Source organism: Sturnus vulgaris, chromosome 3 (genome assembly GCF_052056855.1).
Source record: "Sturnus vulgaris isolate bStuVul1 chromosome 3, bStuVul1.hap1, whole genome shotgun sequence".
NCBI classification, from domain to species: Eukaryota; Metazoa; Chordata; class Aves; order Passeriformes; family Sturnidae; genus Sturnus; species Sturnus vulgaris.
Genome location: NC_142245.1, coordinates 97,045,293 through 97,068,276, shown reverse-complemented (window position 1 = coordinate 97,068,276; position 22,984 = coordinate 97,045,293). Strand labels below are relative to the sequence as shown.

Below are 22,984 nucleotides of genomic sequence, written 5' to 3'. Positions count from 1 at the left end.
GCAGGGACCGTCTTTTTCTTCTGTGTCTTTACAGCACTTAGCACAAGGTGTTCAGTTGCACAATTTGGACTGCTAGCAAGAATAACATATGCATGTTAGAAATCCTGTAGAGACAAGACTGCTGTTTCACTGTGAGTCAAGGTCAGCTGTGGATGAAGAACGTGGTGTCGACTTACTTGGCTAACTTGTGAGAAATGCAATTTGAACTGTGTCTCTCATCATGGATTTGAGAGTGAAACAATTATGGGGCAGTGTTTTAAAGGAAAAACTTACTTACTCTTTGTGTTGTCCATATCAGTAACTATATAGCCAAGACTGCTGGAGATTGGATTGTATATAGTTACAGATATTGTAGAGTTGTCTTGTATACTGATGCCATCCAGCTGCACTTTACATCATCAGTTGTGCTTTACAACAGTGTGTTCAAGAGAAGGCCCAGCCCCTTGCCAGCTGTTGGTAAGGTGAAACACACTATTAAAATTGTAGGTGAGGCACAATTCTCATTTGCCTCAAATGCAAGTGTGTAAGTGATCCTGTGCAGGGAATTGCTGAAGATAAGCTATTCCGGGACATCTTTTTGATGTACAGTGTTCCGTGTACTGAAGACTCTGTACTTTCATCATTCCACACAATTTCAGCCATAATCATCTCTGATTTTTGTAATGTATGGGTGTGGATCTCTGTGGCAAGCTGAACATTCAACAGAAGTGTTAGTTAATTATATAATTCCTGAATATATGATTTTTCTAAAACTGTTTCTGAAATTCAAGTGTAACAATATGTCAGTCTCTGTAGCTGCAAGCTACAACTTGTTGCAGGTTGTTACTCATTCTTGGAGTGAGTGACACTGTTTACTTCTTTTACCCTAGGAAAGACTATGTGATTACTCAGTTTTGTAGATAAGTGGCAGGAAAAAAAAGGTTTTATTTATAAAGCAGGAAAAAACCTTCTAGTAATGAGGTAATACAATCTCATATATTTGATCTTGTTTTGGGACAGAGAAGTGAGCTAGGTGCCCTTTGACCTTTTTTCTGTGGTCCCGTTTCCTATGGCTGCATAGCTGCAAAAGAAAATGTGAGAAGCAGAAAAAAAAAAGGAAAATCAAGGCAAAGAAGTGAAACTAAAGGATTTGGGCTGTTGAATGAGGCTGATCCTGCCTTTCTGTGAGCATGGAACAGGTGGAGACTAGCTGGCTGCTGCAGATACTGGTAATGATCTAGTCACAGCCCCGTGGAACTCTGTGGCAAGGAATTTATCAAGGTGCAAAGTGAATAAAGTCTTATCTCCGATTAACCTCAGCTTTGACTTGGGTCAGTCACTTAGGAAAGCAAACACTTGAAAACTAAGGAAGTTTTTGTTGGAGAAAACTGCAAGTCACATTCTAATAAAAATTTATGCAAGTTTTTACACATCTGGCAGAATTAGGTGCAAGCCAGTAGTTATGATAATCTAGGACTATCATAATTGACAGTTTTAGAGAGAAGGATAACCATCTTCCATTATTTGGTTACTCTAGCTAATATATTTGATAAACAGACAAATCCTTAAAAACCAAAGCTCTTTGATTCAGAGTTGAAACAGTCTTTTTCACAAGAAAGCAGCTGTGGTCGGAAAGCATGACAGCTTTATGCATGGTGCAATGGTAGTCAATCTCCCCATGGTATTAGAGTTACTTAGAGTCATTGGGATCTGTTGGTGGTTTAATATTTGTATGTTGGTAGTGCTTAAGGCATCAGCCAATTTTGGACTTAGGAGAAGGTTCCTCAAATATGGTAAGTAAAATCCTCTTTTCTTTTTTGCATTCAAGGGATTTAGGCTGAAACTGTGAGTCTTTGGTGATTCATCTTCAAGCAGGCCAATTCTTTTAATTGCAGCAACAGATGAATTTTTTTTTTTTATTATCCAATATTTGCCATGGTTATTTAGAGATTCAAAAGTGAAAAGTTTATCAGCACCTGTACATGCTTGCATGAGTGGCATAGCTTGTTTCCTGCTGGCCTGCTTTGATTATTGGTTGGGCCTCTGCTGTACATGTCCAAAGAGACTGGCAAACTGTACACATGATAGTCAATATTTAAAGAGTGATCCTTTATTCTGTAGACCAGTAGAAAAGGCAAATAGTTTGAGGTGATGAGGAGAAACAGAAGATATGATGGTAGTTGACCCTTTTGAATGTGTGAAAGAAAGAAGGATTTCTGCAACAGGCAGAAAGAGTTCAGACCAAGTGAAGTAATTGTTACCTGAGATAACGGATCCTGTGGCCAAACTCTGATAGCAGATCAATGTGCCTGTTTATATTGGTGATTTAGCACAGCAGCCTGTTGGTGACTAGAACTTTCCTGCACAGGGTTGTTAAGCTCACTATAAGCAATTTTATGTAAAAAATTGGTCCAAAACAGTTGCCTCAGACAATCAAATTTCTGTAATCTGCATATGTAAATGCTACATAAGTTTTGCCCCAGTTGTGCAATTTTTTCATTTTGAAGGTTTCAGGAGGCTGATTGTGATTTTAAGTCTGCAGCTGTTGCTGGGTAGCAGTGCAGGAGAAGGGAATCTGTGCATTTTTATCCCAGAGTAACAGGTATTTGCATGTTCCTATATAAATATTTCAGACAATTTCATTAGAAATAGAGAAATCTATGTATCTTAGTGGTTGGTACAAATGCTCTCCAGTGACTGATTCCTTACTCAAACACGCAAAGCTGTGCCACCCAGAAAGCTCACCTCTGCTTCTGGCTTCAGTAATGTGGCAGGCATGACCTGGACAGATACTCTAGGTAAAATTCTGAAAGTCACAGGTACTTTTGCTATTGACTTTAATTCTACCAGGATTTCATAAACAGAGTCTATCATCTTTCAAACATTTTACTGATCAGTTGATGATGATTACTTTGAAAAGAACATGCTCACCAGTTCACATTAAGAACACTGGGCAAGTTCAGCTTCTGCAGCATTGGTATCAGATCCAAAGAGTGTTGAACACAGTGGGAGGACTCCCATTGCCATCTATAAATTTTGGTAAGTAAAATATAGAGGGCTTACAAAATTTGTAGGAGTTAAAATGATGTTTATTTAATGAACCTAGAATTCTTACAGAAATAAATTAATTTTTCAACACTTTAGTTAATGCTCTGAGATACAGAAGAAAATATTTAATACACTAATGTGCAGACTTTGTTAGACATTTATCCTTGCATATCTTCTATTTCTTTCACATACTTTCTTTTATATCCTCTCTTGCTGATATTCTCCTCTTACTTCCTTCTTTTGATGATATTGAATTTTTCCATTTTACAGGGTCGCCTAAAGATGCCTGTAATTCCTTTTTTGGTTCTTTGTGCTTCTTCCTGTGGCCACTGTTGAGAAGTCTTCTGAGACCTATAGATCAGATCTTTCTCATAGATCTGTTGGAAATACATTATTATTTTCCATGTATCTATTTTCTTTTCTCAGAACTACCATTTGCAAAAATCAGTTATGTTTCTGTTATGCAATGATGCCTGTTGAAAAACAGAGAAGCTCTGAACAAAAGACCACATGAAGCTATTAAAAAATAGGTGTTCTTTTTGCCCTGTAGAATGCAATAGCTGTTGCTGGATAAAGATTGCAGGGCAAAATCTGGCCCTTCGAACTTGTGTGATTCACTCCCCATCAGCATTTTCTGCAGTGCAGGAGACAAACCAGTCATCAGAATCAGCAGTGCATTGTCCTGGGACCTCTTGGGGTTGGAGAATATTCCAGAGCAGCAGTCGGGTTGTACCACAGCTGAGAGTGATGATCACTCTGTCCCAGCCCACGCAAGGAGCATTTTGGCATCTGCTTCTGATGAAACCATTCACCTTCTCCCCTGCTATGAGCAGAGGTGTTGCTGTGACAGATGCCTGAGGTCAAGGGGCATGGAAAACGTGGGAGAAAGGGCTCCAGAAGAGAAACTGACTTTAAGCAGTGAATTACTTCTTTGGCTTCCATATTAAAAAAAAAAAAATAAAAAAGCCCATACCAGCAAGCCAAATGCTTTAGTACAACAATAAGGATAACTGTAATTGGAACAATGTCTGCACTTTCGTAATTAATTAATCATTAATTGCAGTGAACATTTTATAGGTCACAAATTGTTTAAAGGTAAATGCTCCCATTATGTGAAACAGGGAAACAGATACATCCCAGTCATATATCCTATCAGTTTGCTGTATTGATTTTCACCATTAGTCAGTATTTTGAGAGGAAATGCACATTAGTAGATGTGTCTTGGAAATGATTAGTGTTGGCTAGAACTAAGTATAGTGCAGGTGGGAGCATGCAATTTCTCAACCAGTACTGCTCATGCACTGTAGTGCTGGCAAGGCAGTTCCCCTAATATACCACTGTTGAATAGCAGCTATAATTTTGCTGCAAGCTGAGTAGTACTTCTGTGACAGAGATAAAGCCAAGGACTATAAGTAATCTCTTTATATTCATCTATGCCTTTTATCCTAAACTGGGCAGGGACCAAATGCTTAGAGGTGAAGTACCAATCCATTAAAACACTGCACCACATAGATTTCAGAGCCTGCAAGAACATGCTCTTGCACCTCAGTGTAAAGTCTACTGTCCTCAGACATGCTGAACTAAAGCTTGATTTTAAAAATGTGCTAAGAGGGAGGTAACCGTCAGCTCTGGTAGCAAAGGGCAGCTCTGAATGCAAAGTAATTTTGTATCTGAAAGCAGTGCTAGTGACAGGACTGCTTTGGGAAGTCCATACTCCAAAACTTCGCACAGACATTTATTCTCAGAGAAATCTTCCCTTGAGTCTCAGGTAGAGTGGCAAGAACACAGTCCACAGCAGCCTTCTTTGAATCAAACTTTCTAGTATGTATCTGGGGATTCCGGTTCTTGTGTGTTTTGCACCAAGGGCCCAAGTAAATACTTTTACCAAGTAAAGGCTATTAGACTTGGAAAGAGGCCACAATAGGCTCAATGAATATTTTATTCAGTATAATCCTGCATTGGGTAGAATTTGATAGTCCTGTAGTGAGAAGCTGCTGGTCTCAGTTGTCTTGTGAAACCTCTCCCTTTCTCATTGGTTCCCTTCTTTCATTGTGTATAAAAGCTGTGTTTTTGTACTGTCTCATGGTGATAGAATCCCTTTATCTCCAACACTGTCTCTCAGCCAAAGGAATTAATTCTTCATTCTTGTGGGATGGTAAAATCTATGCCTTGTTCATTGTTATCCCCCAGCAATACCCATCTGATAGCAGTAACTTGGTAAACAAGTTTCCCCATTTTCAAGAGGAAGAGGAAAGGTTATGGCTGATTAACCAAAGGATATTCCATCTCTGAACTTTGTTTCTGGGAGTGCTCAATTCAAAGTGCGGGTCTTCACCTGCATTCTTTACACATGAAATAGAAATTACCCACAAGTCTTCAACCATTTCCTGTAATTTAGAGATCTTAAATCAAAAAAAGGATTGTGATGTCCTAGGGCTGGTCTCCTCTGTAGTACACAACATAGATCCTCAATATTTTATGCTTTGAACCTAGCAGGTTACATCTGAGTACTTTCAGCTGGTTCTTCTGACTTGTCACTTTCTACCAAAGATGCAAATACTATGCCTTTTGATGGATATTTGATGGATATCTAATGGATATCCACGGGATAAATGGTTGCATTGAATTTAATAACTCAGAATTCACAGAATCAGAGAATGAGTTAGATTGGAAAAGACCTTTGAGATCATTGACTCCAGCCCTTGACTTAGCACTGCCATGTCAACGAGACTCTGGCACAAAGTGCTGTGTCAAGTCTTTCCTTAAACAAGTCCAGGTGTGGTGACTCCACCACATCCCTGGGCACCCCATTCCAATGTGTAATCACCTTTTCTGTGAAGAATTTCTCCCTGTTGTCCAACCTAAATGTACCCTGTCACAGCTTGAGGCCACTTCCTCTTCTCCTATTGCATGCTTTTGGGTTACAATCTCCTTTCAGGCAGTTGTAGAGAGCCATGAGGTCACCCCTGAGCCTCCTCTTGTCCAGGTTAAGTAACCCCAGCTCACTCAACCACTCACAGGACTTGTGCTCCAGACTCTCCACCAGCTCCATTGCCCTTTTCTGGACTAGCTCCAGCACGTCAATATTCTTCCTGAATTGTGGGGCCCTGAATTGGACAGAGGACTCAAGGTGTGGCCTCACCAGTGCCAAATATGGGGAGACAATCACTGCCCTGATCCTGCTTGCCACACTATTGCTGATACAGGCCAGAGTGCCACTGGCCTTCTTGGCCACCTGGGCACACACTGCCTCATGTTCAGCTATGGTCAACAAGCACTCCTGGGTCCTTTTGTGCTGGGCCACCTTCAATTTATGTTGTGCTTATTCTTTCACATGAGCTGTTCATACTTCTTGGAGAAATATAAATATACAAGTCTACATTTCTGGTGCATTTGTTGCTTTGAATGTAGTGAGTTTTGCTAGTTTCTATGGCCTCTTGTCAACTGTGTGGTGATGTTCTGCAGATTGATTTGGGGCCGTTTACTTTTCTCAGCTACCCATCTTAATGCCTCAAACTTTGTCTTCCTTGGAAGAATAGAAGATTTGTTAGTAGTAGGAGATGCCAAATAGTGTACTACTCAAATATTAAGGTCTTTCAAGGTCTTTTTTTCACCTATTCTTTTTAAGTAATAAACAAGAGTATGAATGCTGATGCAATACTAGTGTATGTGAGCAGGTGAGTGATGTAACCATTCAGCTTGCAATGCAGTTCATGAGCAGGACCACAGGCAGAACTCCAGAAAGTCGTGATTGGGAAACTACGGCCCACTTATTTTTCCTGTTCCTTTCTTCTCCTTGGGGTAAATCTGAACCTGATCCTCATAATTCTATCATCAAAATAGCTTTGCATTGGAGAAAAAAATGCTGTTTCTTTTCTTCCATATTACTCAGTGTTCTCAGAGAAGTATCCCAACAGGTCACCTGCCAATGAAGGATTCTTTATATAAAAAGCACACATAATTCATATATGTTTTCTTAATTTCTCGGGCAACTGTGAGGTTAATCCAGTTACCTAAGGTATTTCACTGAGGACTCATCCTTTTCAATAGGGAAAGAAATGTCTTAGTTTGCAATTGTCATAAAATAAAATGTCACATTCATGCATTTAAAGTGGGTGAGTTGACTTCTTATTCCAAAGCAACTTGTTCATGCATGTGACTATGTAGATTTTAAACCTATAATTTTTCAAGATGTTGTAATAGTTAATAATGAAAGTCTTTTTCAAGCATCTTCTGTGATATTTGATATTTACACTGAAGTTGTAAAATTTTCAATCAATAATTATCAACTGATTTTTTTTTAATCAAATGGTAAAATTATCAATTGATATCTATGTATAGACTAAAGGAAAAAATACATGTTTTCGTGATGATTTAATTTGGATGACAATTTCTGGACATGACAAAATTCTCATGAGTACTTTTATCATATTAGTAGATACTTTATATTAGATATCCTATAGCCAAAATGATGCACCTCACTCTTGGATCTCATTTAAGATACACTGGTATGAAATTAGTAAGTTTCTAAGTATTTCTGGTCAGGACCTGGTTACACTTCTTTATTGCATGCTAAATACAACACCAATACTTAAACTGTTGAAAGAAAGAGAAGGCAAAGAATACCTACTTAATCTGGTATAATTTAGTGTTTGTGCCAGCTTCTTACATGGCTATTAAAAAAACATGGTTATAGGTAGCCTATTTCTTGATAATACATTCAAAGCAGTTTAGTAATTAATGCAGAGGATGTGTTACTACTGTGGAAACAACATAATCACCTGGTCATATAATGACCATAGAGCAAAATGCACTTGTAATTAGTCAAATGTGTTTATATGAACAACTGAAGGAAGTCCTTAGGTAATCATTCCAGAATATATTCTCTGGCTTGAGTATATACACATATATACTGTGACTTATGTGAAAGGTAATAATGGGCTAGTGTGTAGAATAGAGAGGCTGAATGGTTTTGTTCATGTTCTTGGATCAGACCTGGATATCAGCATTACCTCCCACATACTCAGTTACTGGAACTCTGCAGTATCATGCCTCAGGACTTGGTGCAATTAGCCAGCCCTTTGTATGGCCTGCTCTCTCAGGCACATGGAGTGATTCTTGGAGTTTTCTGTTGCGGGGCCAGAACCTAAACTCTGATAATCTTTGTTGTGTTGGTCATCCTTCCAACTCAGGATATTCTATCATTTTGAGCTGCGGGTGTTTTTTTTGGGTTTTTTTTTGTTTTGTTTTTGTTTTTTTTTTTTGTGATTCATTAATAAAAATGTTTTCTGAAATATACCTCAGATATGCATGGTTGGGCACAGTTAAACACAAGATGCTGAACAGGACAGAGCATTGTTTTGTAGCAAAACACAACTTTGTCTTTCTGAGAGGCCGGGCTATTGTCTCTTGCTCACAGTCTCAAGATCTAACTCGTTGCCAAGTAAGTAATCAGTGAGGAATTTTCCCAATATCATTAAGAGAGTCTTCTGTGGCAGATGCTTGGAGGATTTCTCTGGAGTATGAGAATTGTTGCACTTGCTGAATCATCTTGATATGTTCTAGCTGATCAGTTTCTTGCCATTTCTGAAGGCATTTCTTATTTGTGGCAAAGTTATAACCCTTGTGTTTTCCTGTGACACAAAGCAGATCAAAAGGTGATAATACCATTCCTGTCTGATACTACTGAGGCCACAGTGATAAGCCTGAGCTTAGACTACATGATACAATAGTTATTTAGGGTTATAATTTTATTGAAACCTTTTAGCAGTTTGGATGTTAACAGTGAAAATTCTCTTTCTTAACCCAGTATGTTTGTTCTGGTTCATTGGGAGTACTGGAAAGACCAGTATTTCACAAAAACATTGAATTTCTCATTCATGCATACTCATGCAATCAATAAAGGCAGAGATGCCCGTGTAAATAGTGAAGAAGTTTCCTCTGATGAACAGAAAATTTGTTACTTATATTTCACAATATTGTTATAAACAGGACTGTCATGAGTTTATGTTGAACTTACCAAAGGTTATCAGTATTGATAGGAAACAAGAATTGGCTGAGTGTAAACGTTTACATACGTTTTGGAGTCTAGCAGCAGGCCACTGGGGCCTTTGCCTCATGCTAGGAGGCCACAGCAATGAGCCAAGTTCAAGGGAACTGGGAGGGAGGAATATTCGTGGTGTGTTGTTGAGTGCACCGAGGGAAAAGTATTTGACCTTTTGATATGGATGATAGGGCAGACAGTGGCCTCTAGAGGAAGTTTTTGGGTACAGACATTCATTCTCACTGGTCCTGAGAGGCCAGAGATTCCTGTGCTATTTCATGCCTTCTTCTTACAAGTGATCTGGTTAGATTTGTCAGAGCAGCTGAGCATGATGAGAATGTTTAGAGACTGGCAGACAGACCGGAGAGGACATGACTACGAGGGAGCAGTGATTGTTGGGGAAGAGCAGTGATCCTGTCCTAGCTGGTAGCCTGCAAAGAGAACAGTAACTAATCATGACTTAGGGGTTGGGGTGGTCCGAAGCAGAAATGAAACTAACCCACACTATGTCAAATAACAAAATATGCCCTTAAGTTAATTTTCAACACATGCACTCAAAGTTTTACCTGACAGCTGATGTCTTCACAAGCATCCACATATGTAGCGTATCTGCTGTGTATGAAAATTGAATTCGTCAAGTAAAAGAAGAAAAAAATCTTCACATATTGTTTGAAAGATAAAATCACTTGCGTTTAATGTGGTTTTCTTTGTTAATTTGGGATTCAGTTTTTAAAATATGTTTATTACTGCTTTTCTGTTTACCTTTATTTGACATTTGAAACATATAAATATGTAGGTACCAAAAAAAAAATCGAATGTCATAGTATAGCATTTTAGCATGTGCTTAATCTGAAAAATATTAATAGTCCCATTAAACAGAGAGGAGATGTTAATGATCTTCAAGCTGAGTATTTTGGTCTTTTAAAGATTTAAGACTCACTGTCCTTACCTTAATAATCTTAGACTGGCTGTCCAATAAATTCCATCATGTACTCCAAGTAAGAAATCTGAAAAAAGTGAAAGAACTATTTTGTTAGGATTTTTTTTTGTAGTCATGGTAATTTTATGGGCTACTTGTAATATAAGGATTACAAAATTTTCAAGCAGAAGTGTAATTTTCAAGCTATTGGTACCTATTTAATGCACAATGTTTATCACTCTCTTAAGAAACTGAGTACTTAAGATTTAGTAGGTGATTTCTTTTCTCCTCCAGCTCTGTGCTGTTAATCCAGGGCAATGCTATTTGCTTCTGTTTCTCCAAGGGCTGTTGGATGCATTCTGAGGTGGTAGAGAGGGCTTGTTTGTAAATTACACATGCACTTTGCTCTGCATATTTGTGCCCCAACATTAACAATAAAGCTGACTGAAAAAAAAAGAGCAAGATTGGAACTTTGGATGATTTGATGCAGCTAAATTTCATGCAAATATCACTTCAAATTGAAACCATTTTCTATTCATATGCTGAGAATTAGTGAAGCCCTGTATTCTGGCTCTAGTGTTTGCAGCAATTCCAGTCCCAGCAGGATGAACAGCCTGCGTGATCTGTCTCTGCTGACTTCTGTCCCCTGCTGCTTTTCTTGTTTTAACAATGTCTGATCTCCCTGCACTATTGTCATTTCTCCCTTTTCAAAATGTAAGTGTAACAGAACCTTATCAATAGTAGGAAGAATTAGAGAGAAGGCTGTATGGTTATATCTACACATGGATGTTGCAATGAATCCTTATGAAGTTTAAACTGTACAATATTGCTTACTCCATGGGACAGATCTCTCCAACTGGGATTAATGTCCTAATTTTGCAACATAACTAGACTTCTCTTACTGAAATCTAAAGAGTGCCAGAGTGTCAATTTCCTACGCATTCACTCTCTCACCTTTAATTTACCTTGTAAGCATGCACATCCCTGCACATATGCCTTCTCACATGTGATCTATTTGTATTCAGTGTAATCCCATTACTATGGTTCCCATGCATCTGGCAGTCTTTAATGTATTTATCTTCATGACAGTCTTTCCAGACAGACTTGTATTTTTATCCTATATTGCAGAGAGGAACCTATTGTGCCTTTTTCCAAAGTTGTACAGGAAGACTGTGACAGAGTTGGCATAGGCATTGGACATGGCACTTGCTTATCCTTCTTCCTTTTAATAGTAATATTGTAATCTGGCAGAAGATTTGAGTACCTTTAGTTGCTGTGTAAGGAATTCTGAATCCCTGTATCTGTTGGCAGCAGTCTTTTTACTGGCATTTATGACATTGTCACACACTCAATGAGAAAATTTCTGTGAGCTTTTGTGAAATTTTAACAGTTTCATCATTTCATTCCAAATGATCTGAAAGAAAAAAGTACAACTAACATAAGTATCAGTGAGAGAATGAGTTTTTCAGGTGGAGATACGACTGTGCCTTTGAGAAAACATGTCATGATAAAGGATTCGATGACATTGGGTAAACCAGGCAAGAGGGTAGGAGTGCAAGGGAGATTTAAACAAGATAAGTAAGATAATGAGGACAGCTGGGATATCTATGCATAGCAAACAATTTGCTTGGCAAATTTGTTCTTATTTCTTCTTTGTGAATTTTGTATGAACAGATTTTTCTCGATTTTTTAGTTATTCAAAACTGCTTGACAAATGTATCTTTTGAACAGATTTAACATACGCATTGCTGGTGGACTTTCTTTGTACCATGTTCTCATTACTATTGTCAGATGGCTGGTGGCCATAGCCACATAGTGTTGGTTCTGTTCCTTCACTAGTCAGGGTACTGAGCTGCTGCTTTGTGACCTGGGTGACCACTCTCAGCTGCTTATTCCTTGCAGTGTACATTTCACAAACAATCCATGGATAAAATTATTTTTAAGATTCTCTCTGATAAGATTTAGGAATACTGAGCACTGTCTGTAAGGTCAAGGTCAGTTTACATGGCAGAAAAAAAAGGGCTATTTTTCGACACAGAGTATATTTGCAGTGAATAACTTAGTTCACTGTAGACACTGTAAATCCACTTTGGCAGATGGTTAAGTCTATGTTGTGACCCTCTTTTCTGCCCCAGGGATTGTTTCCTGAGTATGGCCTCATCTGGGTTGGCATTTTAATCTGAAAATATTTGTTAGGATATTACAAAGCTGTCTAGATGAAGTTAAAAAATTTCAGTGAATAAGAAATTTAATTATTACTGGAAAATTAACATACACCTCACTTGTTCTAATTTTTCATATGTCTCCCAACCTGCTTAACAGTGAATAGTATAGTAGTAAGCACTATTTATGTAGAGAACCTTAGAGGTTTTATGGAGAACTTATTAGTTTTATGTGACTATCCATCTGTCACAGCAAACATTGTTTTTATTTTTAAGAAATGCAAATAATGTGGTAGAAGCTCTACTGAAGTACTGCAAGCTTTGGCGATTCTAGCTTGTCTTTTTTTTTGCCAACAGAATGTATTTTGTAAAGAAGGCCAGCATACAGTGTTTAATCTTTTTTGCCCTTAACTCACAGATGCTACTGTAGGAGTATTGCAGAGGCTGACGTAGTTTTTAGCAGTTATGTTGGTGTAACTTTGTCTCTGTGTAAAAGACACACTTAGGAAGATCTGTTAGGCAACAAATAAGGAGAAAAATCAAATACTGTGTAGACTTCAACAGCTTTCATGTTATCGAGGTCTTAGGTATCAAGAAAGGAACAACTGATTTAAGTAAAGACAATAATGTTACTCAGCTGGCTTTTATTGTGATGATGGCAGAGACTCTATGAAGTCTCACCAGCTGTGTCAGGTAGGTGGTGCAGTCTCTACTGGGAGAACAGGTCTTTCTTTCCAGAATGACGGCAAGGCTGCATAATGCAGGCAGTATCAAGCATCTCTTTCTTAAGCCTGTAAAGGACAATCAACATCTTTAGCAATGTTTATTGTGTGTAGGTGTCAAGGTGCTGGTGGAGGGCTGCAGAGGTGGCCTCTGTGGGAGGTGTTCAGGGTCTGCTGTGCCAGTTTCAGGTGGCTCCACGATGTACCCACTGCAGGACACAGCTGAACCCATCAGCCAAGATAGTGACATCTCTGTGATAATGTAAGAAAGGGCAAAAGCACTGCATAGGCACAGAGGAGTGAGAGGAAAAATAGCGTGAGAAACCTTGCAAACACCAAGGGCAGAAAAAGGGGAGGAGGGAGAGGAAGCACTTCTAAGCACCAGGGCAGATACTCCTCTGCAGCCCATGGAGGAGATGATGGTGGAGCAGGTATTTTCCTGCAGCCAGTGGAGAGGACCATGCCAGAGCTGGTGGATACTTCCAGAAAGATCTGCGGTCTGTGGAGAGTACATGGAGGAGAATGTTTATCGTGAAGGCCTGCAGTGTATGGAAGGACCCACACTAGAAGAGGGGAGAGGTGGGAAGAGGAGTGGCAGAGAGGAGCTGTTATGGACTGACCCCACCCCTGCTTCCTGATTCCCTTTAGCAGCTTGGGGCAGGAAAGAAAGGAGGAAGAGTAGGAAGTGAAGAAGTGAAGTTGAGCCTGGAAAGAATGTGGAGGTGAAGGGAAGATATTGTACTTTTTGTCTTTATTTCTCACCATTCAACTCTATCTTTAATTCCCAATAAATGAAATTAATTTTCACCAATTTTGTTCTTAATGGCAATTTTAAGTGGTCTCAATGTTCTTTTCATCTTGTTTCCCCATTATTTTGAGAATGGGGAGTGCATTGGGTGGTTGTCATCAACCTACAATCATATTAACAAAGGCTGTAGTTTTGCATTTCTGAAAGTAATGTATCAGAAAGAGCAGACCAGTCATTTGTGCTGAAGAGCATTGTTAAGAGTATATAAATATTAACAAACGAAAAGAACTGGCATTGTGGGATAGTTATAATGTTGCTGCAGGCATTTGGAAATACAGGTTGAGTTTTCAAAGTTAGATAGATAAATTCTATGCTTTACCTTACATGATAATGTTGCCCTTTGGGTTGAGGTAATGAGAGGAAGAAGCAGACTTTACTAAAAAACTCAAAAAAGAAGGAAATATAGCCCAGAATACATGATTAAACTTGCAAATTAGTTGTGTTTGTGGGTTAGTTTTGTCCCTGTTCAATTTGACATTATTGAAGACTAGTTCTTAGAGGTTCAATGAGGTTAAGAACTAACAAGTTTGGATAACTGAAGGTAATTAGAGATGCAAGCTGTTTTATCACATAGATCCATTTGCAGATCAACTGTTGAAATAAACATTCGCAAAAATCTTAGGCTTTTTTGAGGTTGGTCTGATAGACAGACAGACAGACAGATAAACACTGCTTGGTGAGAAGTTGTGGAGCTTGTGGATGCCCCATTCCTGGAAGTGTTCAAGGCCAAGTTGGATGGAGCCCTGAGCAGCCTGAATTAGTGAGTGGCGTCCTTGCCCATGGCAGGGGGTTTGGAGCTAGATGATGTTTAAGGTCCCTCCAAATCGTTCTGTGACAGTCACACAGGCACATATGTACATAAAAATACTTTGAAAAGTTTTATTTCTCTGTGTTTGTTTGTTGAAAAAGAAACATGAAATCTGAACGCATGGATATGCACATAGAGACTGCTTTGTCTTTGGTTTATCTTTTCCAGCTACCCGAGAAAAAAGTTTGCCTTGTGCAGTTTCTCACGGAATTTTGTTGACCAAGAAGCTGAACTATTTTACTCACATGGAAAACTTCTATTTGATTTCATGATAATAACAATAATATCATGCTACAGGTCCTGCTTAAGAATATATGTGATTGGCACAGGTTTATATGTTTTCTGTAGCTTTTTATGACCACAGAATAAAAATCAAGACAGACATCTTGGTTAAAAAATCACATTTCATAAGCTGAAGCCAATTTTTTCCTGTATGAGAATAACACTAGGAGTTATCATTTGACAATATTTCATGTATTCTGTGAAAAGCGTGGATGATGTTGGTGCAGTGTCTAGTGAAGGGTTCCAAATCACAATCCATTACCTTGATTAGTGCTAATTGGCATCCTTGTTGGAGGTATCAGTAGAAAGGCCAAGGACTGAATAAGCATGAAGAACAAATTAGCCTCTTGCTCCTGGGGTGGTATCCTCCAGAACACACATGAGGCACCTCTGCTCAATAGAACATGGACTAAATGTTGAGTTGAAAGTGCTGCCAATCTTTTACTTTTCAGGAGAAGTATAGTTATTTATGAAAAAAATTACTAGGTTATGAAAGATAACTGAACACCTACTGTGATTATTAGATTAACAAAATAATATTTTAATCTTTAGAATATATTAGAAAATAGCCTGAGGGTCTAGTAGCCAAAAAAACCAGGAGAATGGAATAAAACTGTAGGATTAATTGGAGACAGTAAAACATGTAACATAAATAGCCACATGGATGAAGGACTTGTTTTTAAAAAGAGGAGGACTTATGTGCATGATGAGTGCCTATGCAGTTGTCCACACATATAAAAAAAAAGTGTGAAAACAAGTCAAAGTGTATTTTCTACATCTAAACTTTTTTCCTTATTAATTTTTCCTTTTTTTTCTGTAAAAGGAATGTATGCATTTCTATATATCAAGTTGTGTTGTGGCACCAATGGATGATAAAATACAGCAGTGGATACAGCTAGTATGAGAAATACTGAGAAGATAACATAAATCAACCAGTAATATATGCAAGAATGTCATTACTGTGATTTCTCATACTGCACCTATCCTCTAAGATGTCTGTGAGACCTTCCTGTGTATGTTTCAGTGTTTTTGAGCTCTAAAATGTAAACAATTTGGATTTGGTCTTTCAGTGATGTTTTTGTTCAATGGCCATACTAGCTTTGAGTGGTCTTCACTGCTGTTTTAGAAGATACTTGTAAAATCGGCAAACTGTGTACATTGCAAAGTGGGAGAAAATACATTTGTTCTAATAACAGCTGCCTTTAAAGTGTTGCCAGTTGAATATTTGTAGGGTGCAGCTCTCTGGGCATCTTTCCTGTGCATTTGATGGACTGCATTACAACCCCCCTCATAAACTCTGTGCTGGCTTTCCTTCCTGTAGTTGACTTAGTCTCATTAGAAATGTTTATTTCTTGTGTTTGATTAATAAATCTCCTTCCAGAGCACTGACTGTGTGAGTGGTAGCAGTAAAATGCCCTTACAATCAGAGGGAAAATCTGCCAACATCCTTGAAACTTAGATCTCTCTCTCAGTTTCCCATTCAGTCTTCACCTGAGAGAAAGTCAGGAGGGATAAAATGGTTTTGTAGTGTGACTTAGAAGTTAATGAACTAAACTAGCAAAGCCATTCTAAATTAGCAGCACTGTCTCACTCAAAGTGCTCTGCCTTTTGGTGTCTCACATTGTATCAGAAAAACTGATAACTTGGATGCATCAGTTCTCAGGGAACAGATCAGCTTTCAGACATTGTCTCAGAGCACTTGGTTTCTCATGTTTGAAACTGTGTACATAGGCCCCCTTACTGACATGCTGAACTGGAAGAAGAAGAAATGGTTGTCCTGGTTCTGACATCCCTCGCTGGAACCTGCAAGGACCCGTGCTTGCACAGCAGCTGGTACTTGGCAGTGCATTTGCTTCAGTGAATACACTGCAATATAGATAGACACATGCAGCACGGAGAAGAGCTATTAAAACTAAAGGCCACTACTAGCACAAAAGTTAATTGCAAGAGTGAGAAGAGGATTTCAAACTAGGAGATCTGTAAGTCTCTGGACCAGCTTCCCAGAAGTAGTTTTATGGGATACTTGTGGGTTAATCCATACCTATCCTTAAAAGTAGCCAAAAAATAGGAATACTCTCTCCCTTGGCCAGGTTTCTGCATTGAGCTATAAGACAATATATATCTTTTGGTTATTTCTATCTGATTAAAAGCTTCATTATTAATTCAGCTGCCGACTTGAACACTGTCTAGGTTTTCAGACTGCTGTGGCAAGATATTGTCTTGTTCCAGGAGACAAGACTGTATCACCACATCCTGTGTCACCTTCATTGGCTAATTCACCTGATCTCTCCCAAATCCAGCTCTGCCTCCCTTCCTTCCCAGACTATCTCTGCTTGTGTTTTCTGTTCTTCTCTGACCTTCTCCCTCCATCTTCTTTCCTGACAAGTTACTTGAGTTGTTTTTACTCTGGGGTATTGTCCCTCTCTTCTTCTAATGACAAACAGGGACAGGTCACAGGTGCTGTCTTTTTTACACCTAAATATTTCCCCAGCTCCAGTTACACATCTAATCCCTACGCTAAACCTTCCCATTTATCACTTTAGCAGATGATGAACTTTAAAAGTTGTTCCTTTAACTTCATCACTGGAGCCATCTGATCTCTCAAGTGAGTGCTCTATTGCTTTTCTTTTCAGCTTTTTCTTCTCCTCAGTCCTGCTACTGTATTTTCAAAAATCTCTTACCTTTTTTTAGCCTTATAGCATTATTAAATGTGTTTGTCTCTAAAGGATTGGCCTTTTTTACCTTGTTGGAAGGAGCATGCATAAGGTGCATATGCACAAGAATTATGTACTATAAGAATTATGTTAGACAGCTATTATGTTTTATGCTTTATCATTTTTCTTTGTGGAGATGAGAGAAACAGAAGTTGGTATATGCAGACACCAACTGCATATAAATGCACATTAAATGAATTAAATGAATTTTGGGGAAGACTGATAATCTCATTTGTATTTGGACCCACATAAATACTGATCACAGTTAAAGAAAAATGTCTAAATATGGGAATTGCATAAGCAACCTAATTTTCATTCTTCAAATGAGGAAGTAGTCTGATTAGGGACTCGGTTACAGGAAGAAATAAAAGCTGTTTCTTGTCTATATCAGGGGATTTGGAAATGGTGCAAAGATTATGTAGTAGTTAAACAGTAAGGAAGATGTAGTTTGGAGGCTTTGAAGAAATGCACAAATGCAGTTGCTTTCAGCATCTCTTCATAAGTCCTGATGGAATACTTTCCTTGATACTTACATTGAGTCTGTTCCTGAGTGAACTATGGAGTTGTGCACTGTGTAACCACACTGGCTTCAGTTTAGTTGTCCTTGATTTCTTCTATTGCTTAGAACAAACAAGAAACGTCTGTGCACAGAGAAATGGTAAGGAATATATTTGAAATGTGTATATAAAAAGATTTTTCACCTCTCTACTTAAATGTGTGTCTGGTATCCGAGTGATACCATTATGAGTTGTTTCCTCACTCAGTGTCCTTATGAACTGCAGTTCAAATAGGTGCTATTCTGAAAGCCAAACCCAAAAGTCTGCACATTCTCAGGCCTATATGCAGAGATTTCTGTTAGCCGTTTCCTATTTTCCCTACCAGAAGATAATTGCTCCCTGAAGGACAATGGAACAACATCTGGCCTGTTTAGTTTAATGGGTTTTGTTCACATCTGCAGTGGTCTGTTCTGAAGTGACTATAAATACAGTAATAGGAAGAAAGGCCTGTGACATAGACAGCACTCAGGTGACCGTGTTCTGTTATCCCACTGCCTACATTCAGATCACATAATATTGTTTTGGAAACAATATTGGAGTTCTTAATATACGGTGCACAATTATTTTTGTGAGTTATTTATTATGTAGGGTATATAACTCTTCATAAAAGCCACATGTCATTCATGTAAAATGATCATCAATCACTTTTCAATGTTGCTTGGATCAGCAATCCTACTAATGCCTTCTGAACTGAGAAAGAAATGTGATAAAGACAGAATGGTAGAATGCTGGTCCTCAGATAAAAACAGAGTAATCGATTAATACCTAAATGAGAAATAGAAATAGGATGATAAAAAACAAGTTTAGGAAAGGATTTATTTACCAGAGGAATTAAAACTGGGGGAAAAAAAGAGCTGGTGTGTTGTAGTAATTAACACCTTTTACTACCCGTTGTTTCATCTAACAAATTCCTCTTGTCTCTCCTGTTAGGCCTTTATTTTCTCTAACACGTGCCTTCTTGCCACCTGCATTGGAAAGAAAACAAGTAATAGTTTCCATTTAATTCAATATAGAAGAAAAGGCTTTCTAGACTTAGAAGCTCATGTGTTTGCTTGGGCACTGTTAGGTCTGCTGGTGCATACCACTGAAGTAAATTTGGAGAAAAATAAATTTTGTTACATTCCCTAGTTCTTTCATTCAAATGAAAGAGAAGTTAACTTGGCTAGAACTGATATACGATGCATTACAGTTATGAGACTGAAAGCAATAACAATTTTTTTCTTGGAAATGAATTTCCTAAACAGACCTGTAAAGTTACATAAACGAGTCTTTACTAAAATACATTTAGAAAGATTCCTTCTTCACGCTGCAATATATTTAACCCACCTAATATACAGGAAAAATACTGTGTGCACTAAACAGAAAAAAAATACACAAAAGAATGTAAAACGTTGGTTTGAAAGATTTGTAGTGGTATTTAAAGGTGTGAAATTAATTAGAATCAGAATGTTGCTTGTATGGAGATAAGCATTTGATAACTGAGTGCAACTCATTCTTTGTCTTTAATCTTCCAGGATTTAGGTTCATAACTCCTTTGTACAGCTTTAAAAAGATGCCTTGTGTGCTACTCTGCAATTTTAGTTTGGAGAGCTGCTCCCTTTGCTTCAGTGTAATCTCTCTGAAGAACAGCACCTTTTATCTGGAACAACAGAGTCTGCAAACTGGCTGCAAGACAGAGGCTGGAAATCACACCATAGTGTGAGCAGGGTTCATGTGTTAATATGCTGATCCACTGTGTCAGACACCAGCTTAGAATTGAATCTTGCCAAAAAGCACAGGTGAAATATGCTTGGTGAGCTGAGTGCTGCCCTGGGTGAATGGAAATTCAGAGCTCAAAAACCAGTTAATGCCAGCTGGGAGGAATAAGCAGGAGAAAATTTAGGTTGTAGGGAGGAAACACAGGAGCAAAAAATGATTACTTTTTCTTATAAAGAGTGATGTGAGAACGTCACGTAGGCAAGGAATTACGTAAGAGAGTTTGCTTTTATCTACCCACACAAAATTTTGCCTGTGGGTGCACATGAGGATTTAAATCTCTGTTCAGTGTTCAGAACTCTTACCTCTCCAAATTAAATGCAATGCAAGTTTTGAGCCAGGTCTTTGTACTGCCATAGCTTCCTGATCTGAGAAACAGGACACAGTCTTAAGTCAGAAACTTGTCTTTTTACTCTTTAGTCCCTAGTTTCATTTAAAACCAATGCTTCAATGTACTTGTGAATGTTGTAATAGAGGGACAAAGGGCTTGGAGTGCCTAGCTGGATCCTTTGGAATTTCAGATAATTCAGGCACATAATGAGTAATTTGTTAGTCACTAACTAGATTTCATCTGTATTTTGATTGTGTTGAGGATATTTTATGGATTCATTTGCATACAGCTTACATCAGCAGGAGTCTGATCTCTGTAAGGTCTGGCTGTCTTTGTACATACATACATACTACCATTTCCTTGTGTAGCCTGTTCCAATGCTTGGTAATCATTTCAGGGGAATAAAGCTTTCCTGATATCCTGTCTAAACCCCCTCTGGCACAATCTGAGGCCATTTCTTCTTGTCCTGTTGCATGTTACCTGGGAGAAGAGGCTGCCCCCACAAGTAGTTATAGAGAGCAATAAAGTTCCCTTAGGCCTTCTTTTCTCCAGACTAAACGACTCTCAGCCACTCCTCATAGAACTTGTGTTCTGGATGCTTCACCAGCACCTTTGCCCTTCTCTGGACTCACTCCTCCATGTCTTTCTTGTTGTGAGGGGCCCAAGCTATTTGTATCTTATGGTATCCCTCTAAGAAAATCCAGGCATGTATGTTAACACATGATAATAATGATTTAGATTTTTCACCTTCTACCCCAGCTGCCGAAACTTGCTCTTTAAGGCTACATCCTTGGCTGTGTCGTCTCCTGTGAGCCCAGCAAGCTAGAGGAATAAAAATACGTGACCAATTTGATCCTGAAAAAGAGATGCTTCCTTAGACTTCCAGGAGATGTTGGCCCTGACAGGAGCAAAGGCACACCAAAAACCTCTCGGTGTTCTGGGGTCATACAGTGCCTGAGAAGAATGAAGAGAACAACCTTCCATTGCAGTGCCTGCACCTGTAAAATTTCCTGCCACTGCCATTTGATTGCAAAGCCTGTCTCCAAGATCTTTATTCTGGACTAAGGATCTACTCCAAATGGCTGCACTACTCTGTACAATTTGGTACTAAACACATATGTTGTTATCTAGGCACTTCTGTGGGTGAGATTGAGTGGAGAGACCTGCCTTATTATTTCTTTCCCCTCTCTTGGGAAGCCAGGGCTTCCAAAGGGTTCCTCTCATTTCATACCTGGAATAGCACTGAGCCTGGGGGCTTTTGTTCACCTTTTGATTACACAGTGTGAGAAATCTATGTGTTTGTATAAATGTGTATGTAAATATATTTTCTTCAGAATACTACCTTTTTTAGTCTGAGAAACCCACACAACAAGCAGATTTTATAGGTAACTTTGCCACTGTTTTTTCTTCTCCTTAAAGGGACTCCAGCCCTGGTTTTGAAAGTTCATGTATGCTAAGAGACAAAAACTATGACTAGATTGGGAATCTCTGAGGGTCACATAACTGGAAAGATACTTCCCAAAGGGTTAGATCCCATTCTAGAATGAGTTCAGTATATAGGTATTGAATATTCAGACTGAATAATGAATTAAAGCTTTTTTTTTTAGTGCCTAGTAACATGCCACTTTTTTCTATGGTCATTTCTCAGTTGTTAACTATATTGCATGGTACCTTGATTCAATCATAAAATGGTAATATGAGTTTTGCAATTTCATGCCATAAATTTGTGTTTTTGAATATTCATTTACTGAAAATTTGCTACTTATCTTGCAGTAGGATTGCTTAACTTTAAACAATTCTGAAACCTCTAATGAGGTTAAATGTAAAGAACTTAGAATTCTGATAAGGGTAATCTTTCAGGAAGTTTGACAATGAGGTGAAACTACAGGGATGGAGTATAAACCTGGGAAGTGCTGGAATAATAATATTCCTGATGAGTTTTTGATGGCAGTCTGGTGGTAGCTTTATAATAGATATTTAAAAATAAATATGCGATTTTGTTTTAATGGGGTATATTTATGTCCATAGCTATTGGTATATTTTAACTACTATGTCACAACCACAATGTACATGCCAAGAACAATCCCATTTTTTTAAAGTAGTGTAAAGTATTGCAGAACCAAGCAACAAGGTCATGTAACCCAGGCCTATGTTTACTATTCAGAGGCATACAACAGTGTATGAAGTGCCTGTCATAGAAGAGCTTATTAGTGTGTGTGTGCACAGTGTACTCATCTCTCAACTTGGAAGAATTAAGCCCTGCACATTAGTAATTCCAACTCTTTTTTCAAACCACTGGCCCTGTTCATAATTCACAGATTGCAACTGATTCATGTACTTGTGGAATAAACAATGTGCCTTCTTAGGGGCACAGACAATAGAGAGCTTCTGCCAACTCGTGGTTTTACATAGGTTTAAGCTAACTCAGAGAACGGAATATAAAATGTAGTATTTGGGGATTCTATATGTTTGTGACAATGGAGAAATTGTTAAAATTGGATAGATTATAGACTCTTTTATCTGTTTGGGTTTTTTTCAAATTGCTGTGCAGTATTAGAATAAACAAGATTGGGATGATTCAGAGTGGGTTATCAATATAAGTTGCAATTATTAGTAGCTTCATATAACTCTGGAATATAGAATATGCTTCTAGAGGTCAAAATTGAACAACTTATTTGTGCTATAAAATAATTTACAGTAAATACTTTATTCAGTGAATTATTTCTTACTACATTGGCCAGCTGATTTTTGCCTTCAACAATTTGGTTGTTTGATGTTGGCAAACATGTCTTGGCCAGTAGCACTTATGCAAGTAAGATACACCATTTTTCATTGGAATATATGACTGCCTGCCGG

General features: G+C 38.3%; 1 protein-coding gene and 1 pseudogene across 15 annotated transcripts in view; one reads left to right on the top strand and one right to left on the bottom strand.

Moving 5' to 3' along the window:
* MYT1L (myelin transcription factor 1 like) overlaps window positions 1-22,984 on the top strand; it is a 310,510-nt gene that overhangs the window by 15,333 nt on the left and 272,193 nt on the right. The gene's annotated exons all lie outside the window — the stretch shown is intronic.
* LOC148224492 (uncharacterized) lies at window positions 5,735-11,898 on the bottom strand (annotated as a pseudogene).